This window comes from Choloepus didactylus, chromosome 19 (assembly GCF_015220235.1).
Source record: "Choloepus didactylus isolate mChoDid1 chromosome 19, mChoDid1.pri, whole genome shotgun sequence".
Classification (NCBI taxonomy): Eukaryota; Metazoa; Chordata; class Mammalia; order Pilosa; family Megalonychidae; genus Choloepus; species Choloepus didactylus.
The window spans coordinates 47,149,892-47,173,389 of record NC_051325.1 but is presented as its reverse complement, the minus strand read 5'-3'; the positions used below and the strand labels follow the sequence as shown (position 1 = coordinate 47,173,389).

The 23,498-nt window shown below is 44.0% G+C and overlaps 1 protein-coding gene across 1 annotated transcript in view; it reads left to right on the top strand.

Annotated features, from left to right (window-relative positions):
* Positions 1–375: 375 nt before the first annotated feature.
* Positions 376–23,498, top strand: part of PTPRT (protein tyrosine phosphatase receptor type T) — a 1,173,155-nt gene continuing 1,150,032 nt past the window's right edge. The window contains exon 1 of the mRNA XM_037810913.1: positions 376–439. The gene's annotated coding sequence lies outside the window, so the exon portion shown is untranslated. The remainder of the gene's footprint in view (positions 440–23,498) is intronic.

The window sequence follows — 23,498 nt, the reverse complement described above, 5'->3', positions numbered from 1 at the left end:
AGTCTTGCACAGTACACAGGGATAATAGAACAATGCATGAAATGACAATTTCCTGACCAGTGGGACCTGGGTTCTGGGGAAAGCTTCTGAGCACACAGTGATTGAGATAAATCTGGTTTCCCTGCTGCAGCCTCTGTTTGTGCTCAGGCTGTGCTTGATCAGCTCAATTTCTGTTTGGAATCAAGGACCTTCTCCCATCCATTTATTCCTGGCCTTCTGGATCTGCAGTGAATTTGTGTGTAAGGCTGAATTGATAGCCTGAGGACATTCTCTCAGCAGCTCCTTGTAATGCTCTAAATATAGATGCCTCACCTCCCATACAGAACAAGGAGGAGGAAGGGGATTGCTTTGCAGACTCCTTGCTGCAACATCTCTGGTCTAGGGGCAAGAGAACGGGGTTCGACTCCCAGCCACTCCACTTAATTCCTCTGTGACCTTGGTAAGCCACAAGACCTTATGTAACATTCCTTCATCTGTAAAATGGGAACAGCTGTTGTCATGACAAAAACAGATGATGAGTCTGAAAGAGTTTTGCAAACTGTAAAGTGCTGTGCTGATGTTGGTGATTATTAGAACCCATGGATGATTTAAAGCACAGGTTCTGGAGCCAGGCTGTCTGAATTTTCATCCTGGCTCTGCCACTTTCTAGCTATGTGTCTTGGGCAAATTACTGCATCTTATGTGTTTCAGTTCCTCTTGTGTAGAATGAGATAATAGACTACCTCACAAGGCTGCCGTGGGGGTTAAATGAGCTAGCGTAGGCAAAGAGTATAGCACAATGTCTGGCCGGACATGCTCAGTGAACATTGGTGGCTATTCTGCCCCACACATGCCTCTGACTTCCCATCTGCTTTCTCTTTCTTCCTTCTTTGTCATCAGCCTGTGTTTCCTGGGTGTGGTTCCTACTCACCCGTCAAGCCTCAGCAAAAATGCCCACCCCTGCAGGAATTCCACTCTGATGCCAGGGTGATGCGTTGCACGGATCTAGGGCTTGCTGGTCACATAGATCCATGTGAATGCAGCCTCCTGTGATTGTGCAACATGGTGGGACTTCCTGATACCACTGTCCTGACACTGAGAAACTGTCCTCTTGTCTCTGAAGTCTTATAAATCAATGCTTTCTTAGGACACTTGGGTTCATGTCTCATCTCTCTCATTAGACAGGAAGCTCTTTATAGGCAGGGAAGGTTAGTTTGGGTTATGTTTGCTGCTATAACAAATAAACCCCAATATTTTTAGCAACTTAACACATTACAAGTTTATTACCTTGCACCAATATCTGGCACCTGGTAGAAGCACCACATGTAAGTGTTGGATGAATGAGAGAATGAATAAATGGTCAACGTTCTCCTTAAGAAAGGGGACCCTTCTGAAACCTCACAACACCTCAGGAGGGATTATTGACTGAGCAGCTCCAGTATGCTGAGACCCAGGGAAGGGTGGAAGTGAGGGCAAAGGGCAAGAGTGTCTAGGCTCCCAGTAGTGGGGTGAAAGGGAAAAGGAAGGAAGGGAGTGTTTGTTGCATGCCTACTATGTGTCAGCTGCTTCACATGCCTTAGCTTATGTCATTTTTATATCACTCCTGCAATTGTTAAATGCTACAGCAGACACTTTGGGGTCCTGTGTCACATCTTCTTAGCCCACCTTCGATTTCAGACGTAGGTGTGGTGGACAGTTCAGTGCATGGAGTCAGCTCCCCACTCCAGTGCCCACTGCTCATCTCCCTGCTCTTCTGCCTTGGCCACAGAAGTGCCCAGTCCATAGACAGGAACAGCCTGGAATTGTGGGGAGTAACCCCCCTGGAGAAAGTCTCAGCCATGGGGAATTGGAAACTGGTGGATAAATACCCCAGCATCCTTCCTCTGGAGGGATAATTCTGGGAGGCATCCCATACCCTTCTCAGCATCCCTTGCAGAGGTGAGTCCCTGTGGTCCAGCACGGGCCTCAAACTGCAGCTGTTCTAGTTTGCTAATGCTGCCAGGATGCAAAACACCAGAGACGGATTGGCTTTTATAAAAGAGGGTTTATTTGGTTACACAGTTACAGTCTTAAGGCCATACAGTGTCCAAGGTAAGGCATTGACAACTGGGTACCTTCACTGGAGGATGGCCAATGGTGTCTGGAAAACCTCTGTTAGCTGGGAAGGCACGTAGCTGGCGTCTGCTCCAAGTTCTGGTTTCAAAATGGCTTTCTCCCAGGACATTCCTCTCGAGGCTTCAGCTTCTCTCCAAAATGTCACTCTCAGTTGCTCTTGGGGCACTTGTCCTCTCTTAGCTTCTGCGGCGCAAAAGTCTCCTTTCAACGGCCGTCTTCAAACTGTCTCTCATCTGCAGCTCCTCTTCTCAGCTCCTGTGGGTTCTTCGAAGTGTTCTTCTTGACTGTAGTGAGCTCACTCCTTCTGTCTGAGCTTATATAGTGCTCTAGGAAACTAATCAAGGCCCATGTTGAATGGGCAGGGCCACACCTCCATGGAAATTATCCAATCAGATTTATCACCTACAGTTGGATGGGTCGCATCTCCATGGAAACACTCAAAGAATTACAATCTAATTAACGCTGATACATCTGCCCACACAAGATTACATCAAAGATAATGGCATTTTGGGGGGACATAATACATTCAAACTGGCACAGCAGCCTTGTTGGTTTCTCCTTCTGGGTCTCCCTCTCCTCCTTCCTGGGATCCCTTCTCCAGGAAACAACTTGCACCTACATCCTCATCTCAGGCTCCGATTTCAGAGGACCTCAAACCAAGTCACATACATTTTCCACGTGAGCAGGCTGAGGCTCTGAGAGGCTTTTATCTACCCAGGGCCACAAGTTGGTGAGAAGCTGAGCCACGATCCACACCCAGGTGTGTCTCATTTTTATCTGGGCTCTTTCCACCAACTTCCCCACCACTCCCACTAATCCACAAAAATAGACAGGCTGTTTCTTTTTTTGGGGGGGGGGCTGCTATGGAGTTGGTGAGGGTGTGGACAAAGAATAGAAATGAGCATTCTCTGAGTTGGATGCATGTATAGGTATTATGTTTTATTAAAAAAAACTTTATTGTGGAAAAATTTAGTACACAAAAATAATAGTACAATAAACCCTGTTGTACCCCATCGCTCAGCTTCACAATTACTGAGCAGAGAAAACCCTGCTAAGGACATTGCATATAATAACCCACTTAACCAGCATGACAACCTTATCCCATAGGTATGATCATTAACCCCTCTTTTGCAGAGGAGGAAACTGAGGCTCAGGGAGGTTGAGCAACTTATCTCGAGTTATCAGGCAGTTCCACTCTGGAGACCTTGTTCTTAACTGCTGCACTGTCTGAGGCCAGCTCTTGGGACTTGGGGCCACTTACATCCCTTCAGTGGCTGCTGATTAGTTCAGGATGTTGGGTAATATGAGATGGAAATTCCCCGCATCTGCACAAAATGCAACCGAGAGCAGCGCTCCTGCCAGTACGGGCCACAGACTGGCAGCTTCGGCAGCTTCTGGGGAAAATGCAAACTCTCAGACTCCAGCCCAGTCCTCCTGAGTCAAGATTTCTGGGAGCAGGGGCCCAGCAATCTGTATTTTGACAAGCCCTCCAGGTGATTCCAATGCCTGCTCCAGTTTGTGCAGTACTAGTTGGAAGGTTTTGCTTCGTTCCACTGTGTTCCGTGAATGCCAGCTCTGCCTGCCATTCTGGGAATGGCTTTTCTCTCTCTCTCATCCCCTCCCTCTCTCAGTAGCTTACTCTGTTTAGACACTCTCTGCCCAGTGTCCTGGGGACAATGCTAATCTTCAGGAATATCACCTTTATGACCACACAAGAGTTGCGCTGCGTCCAGTAAATTGTCTGCATCCCAGTGCCCCAGGTAGATGCTGCCTGATTGTCACACTGGTTCCCCGAAGCTGTAACCATCCACAGTCTCGTAAAGGATGACTCCCCTCCTCTGTCCTGCAGTCTCACTCCACTGCGATTTACACGTGCAGGTGTGAGGGGCAGCACCTGTTAGGATTATACACCAGGCGAGTTTTGCTTTTGCACCATAAAAATGGATAAAGCTGACACCCATAAAAGCTTATTTATTACTAAGAGTTCATTATATATGCATGAAAAGCCAACTAATTTAACTCTCTGGCAGTAATTTCCTGCTTGATTCAGATTGGAATCCAGGTTTAGGTGGAGGCGGTGGAGTTGACTGAGAGGGTTGGAAGTGCAGGCAGCCGGTGCCCAGGTTTCAGCCCGGCCCAGCGTGGCTGGAGGCACTGCTCTAGGTCAGGCCCTTAGCTTCTCTCAGCCTCAGTTTCTTGCCTGTCTAATGGGGGCAATCATACCAACTTCCTAACATAATTGTGGCAATTAAACTAATACCATATTTCATAAAACCAAAGTACTGACCATTAACCAGGAGATGCACTTTTATGCATCACTAAAAAAGGATAAATGCTGCCAACTAAACTAGATTCAATGCTTTTATTCACTTAGAATTTTTATTTTATGCTTATCAAAAGAGCTCTTTAAAATTCATTTAGACATAGATTTTTATCATATATCACACATTTGCATACATTAAAAGGAAAACATAAGCCAGCTAAATTGGCGATGGTATTCCTAACACTTTTTTGCATTCAGAGTTAATGTCTCTGAATCACTTTGTGACTCAGAGTCATCAATGTCTGTATTTTCTAACACACATTCTTGTTCTTTGAGCTACTGAGAGGATTCACAGTGCAGTGACTCTTGGAAGAGTGCACTCAATGCTTGACCCAGGATTTGTTTTTCCCCCAAGTGGACCATTCTTCAAATTATGATGCTGGAATATTTAGAATTTGCCAGGAAGTGTCAACAGGGGTCTTCGGACAACAACCAGGGCTCATGTCCCTTCTGCAGCAAAGCGTTGTGGGCTGGCATGTAGGGAGGTGGCCCCTGTCCCCCAGGAATGCCCCCAGGCTGAGAACCTGCTGCCACAACCCCCCGCTCCTCCTGGCCTGGCTGGCAGAGAACACCAGCCACATCCCCGATTCAGAGACGTTGAAATGTGAAATGAAAGTGTGTCTAGAATTAGTCAGATTTTGTAGATGTAAAACACATGGCAGCGAGCCTGGCACATAAGAACGGGGGAGGAAATGAACCCTTGCCACGTGCCCTCCGTGTCCCGGGCCCCGTGGGGGGCTCTGCAACCAGGATCTCCCCTCGACTGTGCAGTGATCACATCAGGTAGGTGGTTTTGTTTGCTTCTTACAGATTAAGAAACTGAGGCTCTGAGGGGGTTTGTCAAAGACTGCACAGCTGGTAGGGGGAAGAGCTGAATTCCAAATCCAGGAGAGGCCTATGCTGGGCCTTTCCTGATAATTTCTCATGTCAGACTGGGCTGTTCAGAGCCCGAGGGGGTGGCAGGCACTCCCCACCACACCCTGTCTGCAGCTGCAGGGTTAGAGCAGGGGCTGGTGGGCGGAGGCCTGAATTCCTGCCCCTACTCCCTGTCCCGACCTCAGAGTTCTTCCGGCATCTTATTTGGCTCCCTTGTAAACTTTGATTTGAAGAAAGGGTAGGTGAACGGAAAAGTTTGAACACACCTGTATTACATGTACTGCATTAAGCAAGAGCATGTATTAGAGTGAAAGCTGAAATAGCCAGATGGGGGACTTTCAGGCAGGGTCTGAAGATGGTGGAGGGGAGCCAAGAGGGGTCACAGGGGCCAGGGGTCAGGGAGCAACGTCCATGGGATAAACTGGGTCTGACCTGTCAGATGAGATGCCTGCATCTAAGCCACGCCCTTCCTCTCTGTGCTGACTGCACAGCTTGATCGCTTACAACCCCCTTAAAGCCCACATTCTCCTGGGAGAAGGCAGGATGGGGACAGTAAACGCCAGGACCACCCTCTCACTTTTCTTGGCTCTGCTTTGAATTTGCGATTTCATAGAGTTCATTAAAAACAAAAAAAAACCTTTTGTTGGGGCAGGGAGGGTTGTCTTCCAAAAATACCTTATCCTTAAGCACTTTTCATTACAGATGTTAGTAGTTCAGATCTTGACTAATGCAGGTTAACTTAGATCCCACTGGATTTTTCTTTTTATTCTCCTGGCTTCCTCTGATGTCATGCCAAATAAAAATTCACATAGGGGATGTGAGCCCCTCATTTCTCATGGCTTTGTATCAGAACAGCCCTGGGAGTGTACTAATAGCCTGGATTCAAGGAACAAATGGTTATTTATACCGGTAGGTGATGGCTAAAGAGCATCCTCCAGTAATTATTCACAATTAACAAGGATTTGAGTAAATGAACAAAATCTGTTCTTCATCCATCCAGGCAGCAATTCTTTATCCAGAAGTCATATCCTGAAACTTCTGGTTAACCAGCCCTTGCACACAGCTCCAGAACAAAGCTAATTAGAGATTATAATCATGACCTTCAGCCTCTTTCCAGGGCCTGAAGGGTACTTCAGTCATCAATAAAACATAATACGTTCAGTTGACAAGTATAATAGAGTTGAAATTCAGTGAAATATATGTACCTGTTAACGTTAACTGGAAAAGTAACGCCAGCTTCCATGTAGTGAGCTCAGCTCATGGCGTGCACCAGGTGCGGTGCTAAGTCCCTCACAGGTATTATCTTTATATATATAAATATGTATATTCACAGGTATATATCTTTATATATATATATATATATATATATATATATTTACTGAGATTGTTCAGATACCATACAACTATCCAAAGATCCAAAGTATACAATCAATTGCCCATGGCACCACCATACAGCTGTGCATCCATCAACACAATTATTTTTTTTTCAATTTTTAGAACATTTTCACTACTCCAGAAAAGAAATAAAGACAAAAAAAAAGGAAATTCAGATCCTCCCATACCCCTAACCACACCCCCCCCCCTCCATTCTTGATTCATAGTTTTGGTATAGTACATTTGTTACTGTCGATATTTAAAGAATGTTAAAATACTACTAACTGTAGTATATAGTTTGCAATAGGCATATATTTTTTCCCTATATGCCTCTCTATTATTAACCTCTAGTTATAGTGACATACATTTGTTCTACATCGTGAGAGAGGTTTCTAATATTCGAATAGTTAATCACGGACATTGTCCACCACAAGATTCATTGTTTTATACATTTCCATCTTTTAAACTCCAACTTTCCTTCTGGTGACATATGTGACTCTGAGCTTACCCTTTCCACCACCTTCACACACCTTTCAGCACTGTTAGTTATTCTCATTATATGCCACCATCACCCCTGTCCATTTCCAAATATTTAAGTTCACCCTAGTTGAACACTCTGCTCATAATAAGCAAATGCTCCCCATTCTTTAGCCTCATTCTGTATCCTGGTAACTTATATTTCATGTCTATGCATTTACATATTGTAATTAGTTAATATCATTGAGACCCTGTAGTATTTGCCTTTATGTGTCTGTCTTATTTCACTCAATATAGTGCCCTCAAGGTTTCTTCATCAACCCATTTCTTTTAAAATGGTTTTGTTCAAACACCATATATTCCGTCCTAAGTAAACAAACATTGATTCCCTATATAGTCACGTATTTATGTATTGAGCACCATCGCCACTCTCTATATAAGGACATTTCTTCCACAAAGACAGAGGAAGAGTTAAAGAAGGCAGAGAGGCAAAAGAAAAAGGCAAGAGAAAGAGAGAAAAACAAACAAACAAAAAAACTTAATAGCTGGAAAGCAACAAAAGGAAAGATAGCATTAACCTAAAGTAGAATAAAGAGTCAGACAACATCACCAATGCAAGGGGTCCCATACCCTTCCCCTATTCCCCACCCCCCCATACGCATTTAGCTTTGGTATATTGCTATTGTTACATTAAAGGAAGCATAATACAATGTTTCTGTTAATTCTAGCCTCTAGTTTGCATTGATTGTATTTTCCCCCCAATCCCACCCTATTTTTAACACCTTGCAATGTTGACATTCATTTGTTCTACCCCATGTAAAAACATATTTGTACCTTTTATTATAATCATTGAGCACCCTAGGTTTCCCTGAGTTACACAGTCCCAGTCCCTATCGTTCATCTTCTGTTCTGGTGTCCCACATGATCCCAGCCTTCGTCTTTCAACCATATTCACAGTCATCTTTGTTCAGTGTACTTAAATTGCTGTGCTACTATCTCCCAAAATTGTTTTCCAAACCTCTCATTCCTGTCTTTTCTTTTCTGTTTGCAGTACTTCCTTTAGCGTTTCCTGAAGAGCAGGTATCTTTTTCGCGAACTCTGTCATTGTCTGTTTGTCAGAGAATATTTTAAGCTTCCTCTCATATGTGAAGGATAGTTTTCCTGGATATAGGATTCTTGGTTGGTGGTTTTTCTCTTTCAGTATCTTAAATATATCACCCCACTTCCTTCTTGCCTCCATGGTTTCTATTGAGAAATCCACACATAGTCTTATCAAGCTTCTTTTGTATGTGATAGATTGCTTCTCTCTTGCTGCTTTCAGGATTCTCTCTGTATCTTTGATGTTTGATAATCTGATTATTAAGTGTCTTGGCATAGGCCTATTCAGATCTATTCTGTTTGGGGTAAGCTGTGCTTCTTGGATCCGTAATTTTATGTCTTTCATAAGAGATGGGAAATTTTCATTGATTATTTCCTCTATTATTGCTTCTGCCCCTTTTCCCTTCTGTTCTCCTTCTGGGACACCAATGACGTGTAAATTCTTGCTTTTTGTTTTGTCTTTAAGTTTCCGGAGACGTTGCTCATATTTTTCCATTCTTTATTTGTTCTTTTTCTGTTTAGGCTTTCAGTTACCTTGTTCTCTAGTTTCTGAGTGTTTTCTTCTGCCTCTTGAGATCTGCTGTTGTATGTTTCCATTGTGTCTTTCATCTCTTGTGTTGTGCCTTTCATTTCCATAGATTCCACCAGTTGGTTTTTTGAACTTTCAATTTCTACCTTATGTACGCCCTGTGTTTTCATTATATGGTTCAGCTCTTTCGCCATATCTTCCCTAAACTTTTGAAATGACTTATTGTTAGTTGTTTCAATTCCTGCATCACAGTTGAAGTGCAAGTTTGTTGCCCTGACCGAGCCATGACCTCATTTTTCTTGGTGTAGGTTGTAGTTTTCTGTTGTCTAGGCATGGTTTCCTTGGTTACCCCAATCAGGCCTCCCCAGACCAGAATGGGCTAAGGTCCCAGAAAGAAGAGATATTCAGTATCTGGTTTCCCTGAGGGTGTGTCTTAGAAAATTGGTACACCCTCTGATGCCTCCAGTCACTGTGCTTTTCTGCCCAGCAGGTGGCACCTGTTAGCCTATAATTCTTGACTGGTGTAAGTTCTGAATGAAAGGCAGGTAGTAGCGCTGGGCCCCACCCCTCTCCTCTTAGAGAAGATAGACCCCCTACACAGAGGTCATTAGCATTTCAGTGGTCTCTCTCTGCCTGTGTTATACCCTTGTTTGGGTCACAGAACTGGGGACTGAAAATGGCTGAGCTTTCCCCACAGAGTCAAAGAAGGAACAGAGAGTCCCCTTCAGAGCTAGTCCGAGGCAACCCTCCAGCTCTCCAAGGTCAGTCATAACACAAAGCCTCTGTCTGCTTTCTGGGGATTTGTACCTCGTAGTGAGTAGTTCACACTCACTAATTAAAACCCCAGTTGGAGCTCAGCTGAGCTATATTCGCTTGCTGGGAGAAAGCGTCTCTCTGGCACCATGAGGCTTTGCAGCTCAGGCTGTGGGGGGAGGAGTCTCCCGATTTGGATCTGCATTTTTTACTTACAGATTTTATGCTGCGATCTCGGGCATTCCTCCCAATTAAGGTTGGTGTATGATGAGTGGACGGTCATGTTTGTCCCCCTGCAGTTATTCTGGATTACTTACTAGTTGTTTCTGTTTTTTTTTTCAGTTGTTCCAGGGGGACTACTTAGCTTCCACTCCTCTCTATGCCGCCATCCCCTCACAGGTGTTATCTTATTTAATTCTCCCAGCACTGCTCTACATGGTGGCCATTCCAGCTTTGGGGAATCCCAGCATGTCCCTGGGCAGACAGCTGGAACTGGAGCTCTTTTCTCCCTCTTGCCCACTCTGACCTGCTGCCCTTGACTTGACCAAGCCCCTGTGATAATGCAGTTTCTGGGGCCTGGCATGGCTGGGCGTGAGGAGACTGAGGGCAGAGAGGTCAGTGTGTTTGCCCAGAGACCCTGTCTCCTGTTTCCTGGGCCTGTGCTCTCCCAATTATGCCAGAGTGTATTCGACATAATTCATTTGCTGTATTGATCATCTCCAAAAGTGTGTGGATGTATTTTACAGATTCCATCTTTTTTTGATGTCCTTTTTTAAACAAAGAACAATAATCTGGTAAGTTAGATAGAACTTTATGCATTGACCTTATAGTATTATAAAATGTTGGCTGAGTCTGGATCTTTGAGGGTACATGTAAGAAACCAAAAATGCATGCTCACCTGTGTAATTTGGTACATTTCCTTCACTCTTGCCTTCCCTCACTCCCATATTCAATCTGTTAGCAGTTCTGCCAGCACTACCTTTAAAATGTATCCAAAATCTGCTGAAATCTGACCATTTCCCAACTAGCACCTAGTTCTAGCCACCATCATCCCTCACCTGGATGACTTCTGTACCTCCTCAGGGGGCTCCCTGCTTCATGCTTCTCATCACACTCAGAATAAAATACAGAGTCCTTACTGGGGCCCATAAGACCTGGCATTTGACCTCTGCCTCTCTGACCTTGTTCCCCCCCCCCCCCAAAAAAAAAAAACACATACTCTACCCTGGTTGTAACTGAGAAATTACTATTTAACAAATAATTATGATGACTGAATGATTATATAGATGTCTTTTTCCTACTTTCTAGTATATTATAGAATTGCCAAAAGGAAACACCTGAAATTACTGAAACCCACTGAATTGCAAATTGTACAAATCTCATGACTGACCCAGCCTTGTACCCCTTTTTCCTGTTTAAAGCTTTAGAATCTCAGAATCACAAAGAAAACCCCCTAATGTTAACAAAGGAACTTGTCAGCCCAGAATTAACCATTGACTTGTTATTGCAATGGTTAGCTTAGTTCTAGCTTAACTCCACACATTTGTAAATTGTAGTTGCTTATAGTTGTTATTGGAATAATAACTCCATCTCCCCTTGTTTGAATCCATAAAAATCCTAAACTCCTTAGACTCAGGGAGACAGATTTTTAGGTCCTTGGGCCATATCTGTTCTCCTCGCTTGGTGTTGCAATGAACTCTTTCTTCTTTTGAGACTCCCCTGTTGTAGATTGGTATTGGGCAGAGAATTCTGCATGCATTCAGGATCAGGTTTTCTTGCTGTGCCTCAAACCTGCCAAACTTGTTCCTGCCTCAGGACCCTTGCACGGGCTACTTTTTCCATCTGGAATGCTCTTTGTCCAGATGGTTGCTTGGCTCTGTCTTCCATTTTATTCAGGTCTTGCTTAGATATCATCTCCCTAGAGAAGCTTTCTCAACCAAAACAGTGTCCCACCCTGTCATTTTGTATTTCCTTATGTTGCTTTAGTTTTGTATAGAGCATTTACCTCTGCCTTATTATAAGTAACAATACTATTTTTAAACATTTATTTGTTTATTTGTCTATCTGCCCTGCTAAAATTTAAGCTCTATGAATTAAATTGGCTCCAATTTCTTTCAACAGTGTCTGGCACATGGTAGGTGCTCAGTAAATGATTGTTGAATAAATAAATTAAAATTTTAGAACCAGTAAGAGAGTTTTAGTAAGATATCTGCTTACAAAAATACCAACTTAAATAATAAAACCCTAAGGATTTCCATAACCAGAAGGTGCAGCATCTATGTAAAATAAATAGCAAAACTCCACAAAGGCGTATGAAAGCTGACTTAAATATATCATGTCTTTGGATGGGAGACTTAATATTGTAAAGAAAACAATTTTCTCCAAATTAATCCATAAATTGAATGCAATGTCAACCAAATTACCATCAGAATTTATAGGGTAACTTGAAAAAATTATTCAAAAATCATCTGGAAAAAATAATTAAGAAAATAGCTAATAATTTTTTGGAAGAAATAACAACAATGAGAGGAGACTTGGATGTCCAGATTCTAACATGAATTATAAAGCTTCCTGTAATAATTAAAATAGTGTATTACTGTAATAAAATAGTATATTACTGGGGCAGGTGTATGCCAATACATCAATGAGAAAGAGTAGTAAATGCAGAAAGAGATACAACACTATTGGTGGAGAAATTGGATTACAGCTTATGGAATAATATAATATTCATGAGTCCATACTGATATAAAGAAATAATTATAAATGAGGGAGAAGGGACAGATCTTCCTTATAGGAAATTTGAATGAATATGTATAGAAGAAACGATGGAAATAGAACATTGCCATTAGGCAAATGTCACAGTAGTAATTGTTGCATGCAAGCGCTATTGATGGATCCTAAATTTAGTGGGCCAAGTCTGAGAAACAAGGTATCTGCCCGATCCCAAAGTATTTCTCCACAAGACACATTTTAATTACTAAGGGAACAATAGTAACATTACAGTGGAGAAACCAAGTCGTCAAGGTTAACATTAAAAGCAGTGAGATGCATCAATATCAGAGCCCCTGAAATGAAGCCCTGAGAAGGGCAAAATATCACTTTTACGATAGTCTTACCAAAAACGCATAACCTCAATCCAATCATGAGAAAGTGCCAGGCAGACCCAAATCAAGGAACATTCCACAAAATAGCTAGTACCCTTCCAAAGTGTCAAGGTCGTGAGATATAAGGAAAGACTGAGGAACTTTTCAGATCAGAGGAGACTAAGAAGATGTGATGACTAAATGCAGTGTAGGATCCTAGATTGGATTCCAGACCAGAAAAAGGACCTTAGTAGGAAATCCGGTGAAAAATGAAGAAGGCCTATAGATTAGTATATGGTATTGTATCGATATTAGCTTCCTGATTTTGATAAATTGCACTGTGGAACTTAAGTTCTTAACATTAGGGGAAGCTGGGTGAAGGGTACATAAGGACTCTGCACCATATTTGAAAATTTCCTGAAAGTCTAAAATTATTTCCAATCAAAAAGTTAAAAAGTAGGTAACTAAAGGATAAAGGTTGGGAAAATATTCGGTTATTCAGTTAATGATGGCATGATGGTAGGACACTTGGGTAAACATTTGTAGAAATATGTGCTTTTCTTGCATTTATTTTCTATGTGTTTTAGTTGTAAAAATATAATTCATCCTGTGGCAGCTTGGAGCTATGCTACCCTGGAAAAACATATTCTTAAACTTCATTCTTGTGATTGTGAACCTTTGTAAATAAGACCTTTTGGTGAGGTGACTTCAGTTACGGTGTGGCCCAAATGAATCAGGCTGGGTCTTAATCCTATTACCAAAGGCCTTGTAGGGAAGGCCGTGGAGAGAGAAAGCGCCTTCCCCAGGCTACCTGGAGGAACCATCAGTTGCTCTTGGAAAGGAGACAAGCAAGCAGCAAGCCAGCCTGCTCGCTGTGCAAGCACCGCAGCTGTTCTCTCAAACAGAAGTATCGTCTCCCAAGGTCCTTTTAAAACAATCCTTTTTTGAGATGTTTGTATACAAACCAGGGAAAGAATGGAGGTATTATATCCATAGTGGAAAGCGTTCATAAATAAAAGGCTGCATTGATCGTCCATTTCCAAGGTTGTTCTGTGGGCTGCCATTGTGACTGGGCCTGGGTGAAGTTTGACTAGTTGGAGGGGCTTTCTTGGGGGTTCGCTGGGCCTTGTCCATCGGGCTTGCTGGGGGAACGAGTGTGCTTTGTGCAGAAGACTCCGAGTTTGCTGAGTTCCAGGAGTTTCTCTGTAGAACTGCTTGGCTTCCTGATCACCAGGGCCTGGCTACTTTAAAGTAAATGGAAGATCCACTTTAAGGAAATCACTTTTCCTTTGTAATCAAGGCTGATAACATGTTCCAGTGAATTCTTCAGAATCATTTATGATCATTGTTCAGAGTCCATGGGGCAGGGATGGCATGGGTTTTGAGTGCAGCATACGACACGTATGGACACATGCACATACACACACATCTCTCAATTATTGTCCTATTGGATTCGGTGTCACAAACATAATGTCAGTGTACACCTGTCAGGACATCCCCAGTATTGCAGTAAGCACGTGCTAAGGAAAGCACATTGGGAGTGGTAAGAGATGAATGTATTTTTGAGCGCTCACTCTGTGCTAGGCGCAAGGTTGAGAACTCTATTGCTATTATCTGATTTTATCCCCGCAGCAACCCATCCCAAATCAGCTGACCCCAACTGACAGTACAAATGAATGAATAAGAAATAAATGCTTATTATTTGCCATGGATATTTGTGGTGGTTTGTTATGCAGCAAAAGCCAACTAATACAACTAATATAAGAAGCAAAAACAAAAACCCCCGCAAAAACACAAAATTTGTCTTGGTCAAATTGTAATTTACAGCTTCAAAAGTGTATTCCTGTATATTGCCATCCAAACATTTATTGAGCAGCTACCATATACCAGGCCCTGGTAAACTAATTGCCTGCATTAGTTTCCTGTTTCACCTGTAACAAATTACCACAAATTTAGCAGCTTAAAACAACACCCATTTATTATCTCCTAATTTTGTAGGGCAGAAGTCTAGGTATGGTGTAGCTCAGCGGGGCCCTCAGCTTTGAGTTTTCTAAGAGAGAAATCAAGGCGTCAACAAGTTTGTGCTGTTGTCTGGAGGCTCTGGGGGATGAATCTGCCTCCACGCTTTCACGTTGTTGGCCAAACTCAATGCCTCGTAGCTGTAGGACCAAGCACGTGTCTGCCTCTGAGTGCCACACTAATCTGGGCATGGGTGGCGGGTGCTGGGGAAGTGGTTCTAGTTTTGGAACCAGAAGACTTGTGTTCAGGTCAGGTTTTGCACCCTGGCTTTGTGGTCTTGAGAAAGGCACAAAAGCTAGCTGAGTCTCTATTTCCTTACTTGTAAAACAGGGATGGGATCCCTTCCCTGCCGACCTCCTAAGCTCCCTGTGATGCTGTGAATATGAGAAGAGGTAAGAAAGATGGGGGGAAAGTTTCTATGTTTTGTGGCTGATACTTTCCAAAGCAAGGTGACCTTGGGAGTGTGCATGGTTGTACATGGCCAGGAGATAGCTGGATGAAGGCTGGCTAGTCTGTTCCTGGGGTGGCTGGAGGGAAACTGGGGTAACCCTTCCTTGTTCTAAAATATGACATGCAGGGTAGCTTGTGACCTGAAGGAGGCTTTTCCTCCCCAATAACTTTAAGAGTCCTCTTACAAAGAAAATGGAGTTGGCATCGGTTGGGATAAAGAGGTCACTCCCCAACTTTGCTCATCTTTCCACTTTGGGGTGACTGAAGGCCAAGCCCCCTTCCTCACTCCAAATTGTTGCCTGTAGACTGAGTGGTATGTGCAAAATGGGCAGGATTTGGAGTCAAAGGCAGCTGGTACACCAGGTATTCAGAGGCAATTGCTTCCTGCTTGATACAGTCTGGAGAGCATCGGCCGGGAAGCCCAGGTCTGACGGGGCAGTGTAGGGATGATGCTTTAGATGGGAGCCTGGGCCTGGGAACTGGCTGCCTGGATTCAGTCCTGCAGTCCTGCCTTACCAGCTCTGTGACTTTGGGTAAATTCTTAAATTTTGCTGCATCTCAGTTTTCTCAACCATAAAATGGCACCTACCTCATTGGGTTGGTGAGGCCATGCATGCATGTAGTTGTATGTGATGTGCCGGAGCCCTTCCCATCTTCCCTTGGCCCTCTCGTCACCTGCAGATTTGCTGGGCAGTTCCCATACATGTCCGCAGCTTCAAGCAGCTGTAATCTCTCTGCCCAGGGGCTTGCTCAGCTCACGCACTGGGTGTTTAGAAGTGCCATGGAGGCCACATCCCAGGAGTGACTTTCAACCAGGGAGGGATGGGAATTGGTGGGTAACTACCTCTGCTTCCTCACTCACAGTGGGGTAATTCTGCAGCGTGTACTCTAGACTTTCCCAAAGTGTCCCCAGTGGGTCCGAGTCCCGGTTGCCCACAGAGGTGCCCTATGCATTATGGTACTCTTTATTGGCTTTCCTTCCTTCCCTCTTGTTTCTTAACTCTCTCACTGTGCTTCCTGGGATCACTTCTCAAATAAACTACTTGCACCCAAATCTTTGTCTTGGGGTCTGCTTTGAGGGCCCCACCCAGGGCCTTAGCACAATGCCTGGCATTTAGCACACACGCAGCAAGCAGGGCCTAATACTGTATTTCTACTACCGCCCTGGGTCTGCAGTTTCCCTGTGACATCCAGGGGGTGTCCTGTCCCCTCTTGGTCTGGACCCAGCCTTGGGGATCCTGCACTATGACTGAGCTTGGGTGATGGCCAAGAGCATCCCCCCTTTCTGAGTTTGGCTTCAGCAGCTGCCCACCAAATAATTCCCGAAATCTCAGGGAACTCAGCCAGCATTGGCAAGAGTGTGTCCTTCCTGCTGGACAGGGCAGGCGTGGCAGTAAGAAAGTCTCCTAGTTGATGACCCTGGAAAGGTGGCTGAAACTGCTTCCTCCTCCATATAATGGGGGTTATTAAGAGTATCAGGTTCTTGAGATGATTAAATGAGCTAATGCCTATGAAATGTTTAGTGCAGTATCTCGCACAGATAGTTTAGTTTGTCTCGCGACAAACCTCCCCGCTGCCCACCGGGAAAGCCATAGCTCAGAGAGTGATGTGTCAGAACTTTCAAGCAAGCATTCTCACCTGCCGTGGGCTGTAGGGATGGGAGGAGTGGAAGGGCCTGGGTAGGGCCTGAGTGACAGCCAAGCTTCCTTGTGAACTCTCTGGCAATAGCAGCATCCACTGATCAAATATTTATCAGACCCAACCATGTGCCCATAGCACCGTGCAAAGATGAAAACGACACTCGTCCAGCCCCCAGGAAGCTCACGGCCCAGCATCTGGCAAGTCACCAAATGATGCTGCAACAAAATATGTACTGTGTGAAGGAAGTGCTGAGGATGGTGAGAGAAGCTGATTTAGGAAAGCTTCAGGTTAAAGTTCCCACCCTGTCTTTTTGATAGCTAAATAGTAAGATGAATCATTAACATTTGTATGTTTACCCCGAGGCAAGTATAGCTTTAAGCAGTTCATGTGAATTGGCTAGGTCGATCCTTACAACAATGCTAGAAGGTATGAACTATTATTATCTCCATTTTACAGAAAAGAAACTGAGTCCCAGAGAGGTCATCCCCCTTGCCAGAGTCACACGGTAAGCTGGGATCTGGGATTTGGACCTGGAGAGTTTGGCTCCAGAGTCCATGCTTTTCCCCACCACTGTATATCCAGCACTCACAGTAACACACAGGACCTGGTGACCTACACTTTAGGGGGTCTCTCCAGGGAAGTTTTGTGAAATTTTAGTTAATGATGCTTGGGTTAATTTTAGCCCATTGGCTCTTCCTGCTTCCTGGTAAGTTGCGAGTTCTGGGCTTTGGGTTGTTTCCCTGGGAAGCTTGAGTCAGTCGATGGACAAGCACATTCTAGTTTCTATGTGTGAGGAATTTATCGTGGTTTCCCAGGATGTTCCTGACCATCCCAGCCATTTGCATCCTACAGTTGGAGGGTTTTGAAACTTTCGGGATCACAGGTTGTGGCAAATGCCCTTTTGGTGCCTTGCCAAGGTCCCCTTCACCATTCATCCCCCAATTGCTGTGAGTGTTGGCTGCTAATGGCTCACAGCTGCCCCACTTCTTAGAGTTGCTAGATTTAGCAAATAAAAATATTTCATCTGGCAATCCTACCTCTTCTCCAGAGAATAGTCCTCGGTTGATGGGAGTAGTCCACAGCCAATCACTGACTGGTATGGAGGGTGCAAAAGGCTGGCCCTGGTCATGGGGTGGGGGGTAGGGGAATGGGGGACAACTCTATGGAGCAGTTTATGCTCCAGAGTTCCCCTGGGGTTCAGGACAGGGCTGCACTTTGGCTGTGATCATAGCCTTGCTGGGCTTTTTTCCCTTCCCTCTCCTAGAAGTTTCTCCTGAGAGTACTTCTCAATATTTCATGTACTCCCAAATCCCTGCCTCAGGCTCTGCTTCTGGGGAACCCAGAAACCCTTGAGAATGTAATAAAAACTATAGATCCTCTCCCCACAAAATGCACAAGTGTTCCTACACACCAACATTTGACACGTTTTTGGGATTCACCTTGAAGGGAGCCCGCTCAGAGTTAATAGTCAGTGACAGGCAGCCACTGCAGTGGGATGAAGGTTAGCATACAGCGAGCACTGCTAATTATTAGCAGATTATATTTTAGCCCATGTAATTTCCATTATTTACAGAAAGTCTATGTGGAAATCAAAACATGCTCAGTGAGAGGAAGTTGTCAGCCAAATGTCATGATGAGAAAAAAAGTTGAAAGGACATGAAAGAAACACAAGTTTGATTAGGTCACCTGTTTAAACCATTCAAAGGCTTCTCACTGCTCTTCTGATAAAGACCATGGCGCTTTACAATGCCTCGCGGCCCTGGTGGGTACCTCTACTTCGCCAGCTTCGTTACAAGCCACCGTCCCATTCGATCTCCATGCTGAAGCCATACTGGCCTCTTCCAGGCTTCCCAACCCATTACGTTCCTTCCTGCCACAGGGGCTTTGCACCCGCTACATTCATTCCCTTCTCCCCAGCCTTCTTGCTCTTTGATTACTCAATCACTTCCTCAGGGAAGAGCTTCCCATGCTCCCAGACCAGATTGATGTACCCTATTCCATATTACATAGCATCTTGTATTTCTCCTTTGTGTTAGTTGTCTGTTGCTATGTAATGTTACTCCAATCTTTGCAGCTTAACACAGCAAACATTGACTGTCTCACAGCTGGTGTGTGTCAGGCATCTGGTGGTTCTGGCTCAGGGTCTCTCACCAGGTTGCAGTTGGGCCATTGGCCAGGGCTGCAGTCATCTGAAGGTTCGACTGGTGACGGCTGGAGGAACTGCTTCCAAGATCACTCACGTGGTTGCTGGCAGCCTCAGTACTTCACCACATGCCTCTTTACCAGCTACCTGAGTATCCTCACAGCAAGGCAACTGGCTTCCCTGAAAAAAGTGATTCCTGAGTCAGAGAACAAGAAAACACACCCACGCTGGGGGCCACCATTGTATTATTACCTAATGTTGGAAGTGACACCCATCACTTCAATTCCCTAGAAGCTGGTCCCTAAGTTTAGCCTATATTCAAGAGCAGGGGAATTATGTTCCATCTCTTGGGAGGAGGAGTAGCAGAGAATTTGGATGTATCTTTAAAACCACTACACTCATCACAGTTGCAATACCTTTAATTTGTGTGATTACTTGATCAATACCTGTCTGGGCTGCACTCTTCAAAGAGGAATAGTTTTTTTCCTTTGTTCACCATTGTACGTCACCATAGATGGTGCTGAATAAATATTTATTAAATAAATGGATGACCTTAATTTTTTTTTGTCAGTGTAGTTCAGAAAAATCTTTGGTGAAAGAAGTCATGATCAATTTTTAGTAGAATGTCATTGCAACCTAATTAACACGTGAAAATCCTTGTAGCTGGGTGCCCAATCTCTGTTTGAGGGTAGGGCATAGGACAAGGAGCCCATGCTTTTTTTTCATCTCTTCATTCATTCCACAAACATTTATTGAGCACTTGCTATGCAGTAGAAAGTGCATCAGGTACTGAGGATATAGAGATTAACAGAGCACCCAATGGTTTGACAAATTAACACATTCATATATTGATGTATAAGGCCACTAAAGTTCTTTGTCGTAATCTTCAAACATGAAAGGCGATGGGCAGCTGTATTAGAAACAGATCCCTTGATATTGAGTTTGCAGAAGCTCTTTTATCAGCCCAGCATGCCACCCAAGTGAAGAGGAGTATTTACGTTTAATTCCAAAGTGATTGTGCCAACATCAGTCCTCTGGTTTTTCATACTTTTGGTCACTGTTCGTGAATGTATAAAAGGTTTTGTCAAAGGAGCTGGATAAAGATAGAAAGAGAATGACATTATATATGGCTAGTGAAGATCTCAGAGTGGCTGATGCTGAGAAAAAGTCAGCTAAGGCTATGGGGCATACATGGAGAGTGAGGATAATGTGAAGAAATGGAATTGGAAAATGAAATAGCAAAAATGGGCTTTGGTTGAAATGAGTGCAGTGTGGTGAGGACCCTGGTCTGGGGCTCAGGAGACCTCAGCTCTGGTCCCCTCTGCCACAGGGAGCCATCTGCTCCCTTCCTGCGCCTCTGTGTCATTGCTTATGTAATAAGTTCATTGGATGAAACCAGAGGTGTTAAAACTTTTTTTTGTTAGCATATTTCTATTATGGTACTTACAACTCAACACCTAGATATGTAAAGCAGGTAAGATTTAAGTCCCTCTTTTTGGAGCGGAGTGGGGAACTGTATCCCGTGCTGTGGATGGGTGTCTTTTCCATATTCTCTGGCCCTTAAAATTCCAGACCATTCCACTGACTTCCAGTTACCAGTACATGTTTTTTTCTTTTATTTCTTTTTTTTTTTTCCTTTTGCCCAAAGGCTTTCTCTACCTGCCAGGGTGCTTTTTGCTACCTATAGAAGTTCTGGGGAATTAACTTTCCTCCAGGAGCAGACCTCACGCTGATGAGTGGGTGTACATACCCCAGCTCCTTCAGGCCTCGGGGGGGATAACCCAGAAGCATGTGATCTAGACCGGCTCCCAGACTTCCCCAGGAGGTATATGCAGTCCACAGTGGTAAATGCCTTTATAACACACCTTTTATTGGCTGACTTTCCTCCCCTTTCACACGTCTCCACTCCCTGTTGGGGATTAAATCATGTTCCCCATAAAGACATCTTCAAGTTCCTACCTCTGGGCTTGTGCGTGTGAACCCTTTGTAAATGAGACCTCTGAAGAGGTTATTAGTTAACAATATGGCTGAAGTCCTTATCAGCAAAGGTAACTGGGCACGGAAGTAGAAACCAGAGGAAGAGGCAGGTAGAAACAGACTGACACATGATTAAGGCAGAGAATGAGCCACCACCAGAACGTCACAGACTCTGGAGAAAACATGGTCTGCTGATACCTTGATGTTGGATTTCTAGCCTCCAAAACTGTGAGACAGTTCCTGTTGTTTAAGCCAACCCATGGGTGACCTGAACAGAAATGCTTGCTGGGCACATCCTCCTGCCTGGCTCTGTGGCATCTCAGACTCAGGTATCTCAACCCCAGCTCACCTGAGGTCCATAAGCCCCTCCTCCCAACTCCCATCTCCCTGTGATCTCTGGGTTCTCGGCTTCATGAAACATTCTCTCTACCTCCAGGATCACCTTTGGCCTCATCCCCCACCCTCAGAATTTCACCCTTCATGAGTTCGCCAAATTCTTTTGATTCTCCTTTAAAAATCTTTTCCAAATTCAACCCCTTCTCCCATTCTCACTGTCCTATGGTTACATCCCAGAGCCTGGTAGGGTACCATGTATATTTGTTGAATGAATGAATGATGGCCCAATCTGCTGAAAGAAATCCGTCTTTCCTAGCCCCGTGTACAATTTTCTTGTGAGCTGACATCACCCCCTTTTTAAGTCTTAGTTTTTATGAAATCCTAAATGCACACTCTACTTAGGACAAAACAAACTACTTATTCTTCCTCAATATAACTTGCATGTTCTTGCCCTCTCACCTTTGCTCTGCTCTTCTTTGCACCTAAGATGCCCAATTTCTCATCTCTACCTGTAAAAAAATCACAAATTTTCCAAGATCCAGCTCCTAGGGTGGGCTCTGCTTTCTGTGAACTCGTGATATTTAGTTTATTCTGGCCCTAGGGAACCGCTTACATGTTTGTTTTGTTTTTGGCACCATGTTCTTTAGTTTCTTACCTACTTTCCACTTTCAAAAGACAATTAGCTCCTCCATCTCAAGAGTTGTATGTGTGATTGGCATTTGCTGTTCACCAAATATTTAGGGTTCTTTACTCTTCTGGATACATGGTAGGACTGTGTCTTCCTACCGCCTTGAATTAAGGCAAGATCACGTGGCTTGCTTTGGCCAATGTAGTGTGAGCAGAAGTGACATGTGTCATTTCCAGGTGGGAGCTTCAAGAGCCAGAGCAGGATCCTTCATGTCTCCTTTTCCCTTGGTCTGTGGTGGAAGGACCGAGATGGAGCCTCCTTGAGTCTGGGTCCTTGGGTGAGGAGGGTATAGAGCAGCAGTCCTAGTATGAGCAGAACAGATATGTGGCATAAGCAACAAATAAACTTTTGTTATTTCAAGCTACCAAGATTGGGTGTTGTTGTTACACGGTAGAACCCAGCTCTCCTGACTGATACAGCCTATTACTCCTCTTCTCACCCCCTCAGAATCTAGCAGATGTCTTGCATGTAGAAGGACAATGAGGCATCTATGTTATATGAAGTACACTAAGAACTCCCTTTCTTGACTGAAGTCACCACCATGCTATGGCTGAGATGATGAAAAGGATAACATGGGTATGCCCTGGAATTAAGGCATTACAAGACTGAATTTACACAGATCAAGTTAACTGAGGCATTAAATGGCTGTCCACTGCATTTTCATTGTAGACAGTCAGTGAGGTATTTACAGTTTTGGTCCGCCACATACCATTTTTCTTCTCTTGCTCCCTCCCTCCCTCGCTCCTTCTCTCCCTCCCTCCCTCCCCTCCATCCTCTTTCCCTCCCTCTCTCCCTCTATCCTCCCTCTCCTTTCCCTCTCCTTTCTACCCCCTCTTTCTCCCCCCCCTTTCTTTTAAACTTAGCTCTATATTTGGTTCAGCAGGATAAGCTTGTGTCAGAAGCAGAAAGACACCAGGCACATGACTTTTAATTTCTTTAAGGTATGAAAAGAGAACAGTAAACGCTGCCATCAGAAAAATAAATTTGTATTTTGAAAACATTAATCTTTGGGCCAGCAGAGGCAGTTTTAATCAGATCTTCCATTCTTCAATTTTTCATCCTCTATATCTCAAATTTCACCCAAAAAGCAAAAGGGATACTATTTTCTAATGACAAAATAAATCTAATATTAAATTTTTGTGTCTTGCTTTTCTTACTTTCTGGGGTTATTTGCTACCATAATGGTCCAGAATCTCTGAAATACCTTTAAGGACAATTTTTTTTTCATCAGTGCCTGCAACAAATGAATCATACAGACAATTTGCTACAGTGGGTTTTTCTTTTTGTGTGAAGGCAAGAAATTCTGAATGGGGAAGCTCAGACTTCATCATCCTCCTGGTTCTGAAATTACTCATCCAGACGTGAAACAAAATTGAAAAATCCGAGCAGTCCGGTTTGAAAGAAAAAGAATGGTTGATGGTCCTGGAACCAAGTAAATACTCATTTTGCTTTGTGCTATTGGATGAAGATGCTTGGATTAAAAGAGTGCTTGGTGATGTCAAAGAATTGACAGGTGGGGCTAAAAGACATGGGCCAAGTGTTTATCATACGAAAAGATTGAATACATCTGGAGTGTCAGCCATGGCACGCAGACCAGAGAGTCTTACGTCTCCCTCTTGCCACAACAAACTCATTGA